This window comes from Schistocerca nitens, chromosome 5 (genome assembly GCF_023898315.1).
Source record: "Schistocerca nitens isolate TAMUIC-IGC-003100 chromosome 5, iqSchNite1.1, whole genome shotgun sequence".
NCBI lineage: Eukaryota > Metazoa > Arthropoda > Insecta > Orthoptera > Acrididae > Schistocerca > Schistocerca nitens.
Window position 1 is genome coordinate 855,462,950 of NC_064618.1, and position 2,006 is coordinate 855,464,955.

The 2,006-nt window shown below is 42.2% G+C and overlaps 1 non-coding gene across 1 annotated transcript; it reads left to right on the plus strand.

Moving 5' to 3' along the window:
- Window positions 1-1,492: 1,492 nt before the first annotated feature.
- Window positions 1,493-1,567, plus strand: Trnat-ugu (transfer RNA threonine (anticodon UGU)). The gene has a single exon. It is a non-coding gene; the product is annotated as a tRNA-Thr (tRNA).
- Window positions 1,568-2,006: the final 439 nt, after the last annotated feature.

Genomic DNA, 2,006 nt, shown 5'->3' on the forward strand with positions numbered 1-2,006 from the left:
CGGCAGTTGAGTCCCATAGTGCTCAGAGCCATTTGATATTATTTCGGCAAAATACTCCTTTCAATCCGCAATGTTCATCAAGTCACTCTTTCAATTAAAATGTTCAAAGTTAATTAATTTTTATTATCAACTATCACACAGTTTTATTAATGATGAAGCCAACACGTGGGATTTCCATTACTGACGAACAATTTTATTGTTCCTTCTTAGCAAAAAAATGGTTCAAATGGCTCTGAACACTATGGGACTCAACTGCTGAGGTCATTAGTCCCCTAGAACTTAGAACTAGTTAAACTTAACTAACCTAAGGACATCACAAACATCCATGCCCGAGGCAGGATTCGAACCTGCGGCCGTAGCGGTCTTGCGGTTCCAGACTGCAGCGCCTTTAACCGCACGGCCACTTCGGCCGGCCCTTCTTAGCAATTAGTGTATAATCGTCACACCACACACACACACCGATGGATCAGATGAATTACGATTCTTTTCAGTTCGGTGATCGTTACAATTACGACAACTTTTACAATCGGCGTATTTGTATTAATCTTCGTGTGGTCGTATTAATGTTTCCTACTCCAAGCTAATCAGGTATTGCAGTCTTCGATACTATTGTCCATTCTTCGTTGTAACTGTTCACTTTGATGAAGGTTGAGTCCAACAATAATTTCTCCAATAATTAAAGTTCATTAACTCGTCGTACACTATCAGAGTATCACTTCAGTTCAAGTTCTCAAGTCAGAATGACTGAGAACAAAGTACGCTCATCTCTATCACACAATATCACTTCTTTTTTTTAAAAAAAAAAAAAAAGCAATCTCGTAGCGTTCCGTTTGTAGTACCATAGTAAACAGTGCTCTCTCTCTCTGTCGACTTGATAGCAAGCAAACTAGGAAGCGACTAACTTTTAACTTTTCCATGATCGAGCATTGTAGACGCACTGAATTTCCTTTTCGCTGCGTTTACAACTCTCTTTCACAATAAATATTATCTCTGACTGACATATTGCTTTGGACTTAATTTTCGTCGTACTGATTTGCAGTTATTACTAAGATGTTTGATAGCTAGTTGAAAATAACCTTGAAATGATAATTAAATAGACACCCTAGCTGCAAACAGGCGTTGATGTACTTCATTGGGGACATGTTGAAAATGTGTACCCTGACCGGGACTCGAACCCGGGATCTCCTGCTTACTTGGCAGACGCTCTATCCATCTGAGCCATTGCGGGCATAGCGGATAGTGCGTCTGCAGGGACTTATCCCTTGCACGCTCCCCGTGAGTTAAAATATGGCTTCCCGGCCATTGACCTTCTTGTGCGAATGCACACACTATGCCCGAACTCGTACGGGACTTGGTAGATTAATCTGCCACGAGTAATGAGTATGATGGGCAAATATCTATTAGGCGAATGTAGTGGTGTGGACATGTTGGGAATGTGGACCTCACGGGGAGCGTGCAAGGGATAAGTCCCTGCAGACGCACTGTCCTCGATGCCCGCGGTGGCTCAGATGGATAGAGCATCTGCCATGTAAGCAGGAGATCCCGGGTTCGAGTCCCGGTCGGGGCAGACATTTTCATCTTGTCCCCAATGAAGTACATCAACGCCTGTTTGCAGCTAGCGTGTCTATTTAATTATCATTTCATTTCTAGCAAAGCTGCATGGTCATCCACGGTAACTGTTCTTTCGGAAACAGATACTACCGTCATATATAGTTAAAAATAACCTTGCTTTCTTTCCAGCTTTATATCATGAGAGACTCCGTAATTATTGAAATTGGTGTTCACCAAAACTTTAAGGTGTTGTATTATAGTCACAGTTGTCGTACCTGTCAGGATAACACTGTTCCCTACTTTAATTATCATGACATTCTTGTTTAGGTTTTCGGGTTTCTTGAGGTGTTACGTAATACACAGACAACTCTGCTTAAAATAACCGCAGAAATCAATGTGGGACGTACGACGAACGTATCCATTAGGACAGCGCGGCGAAACTCGGCGTGAATGCG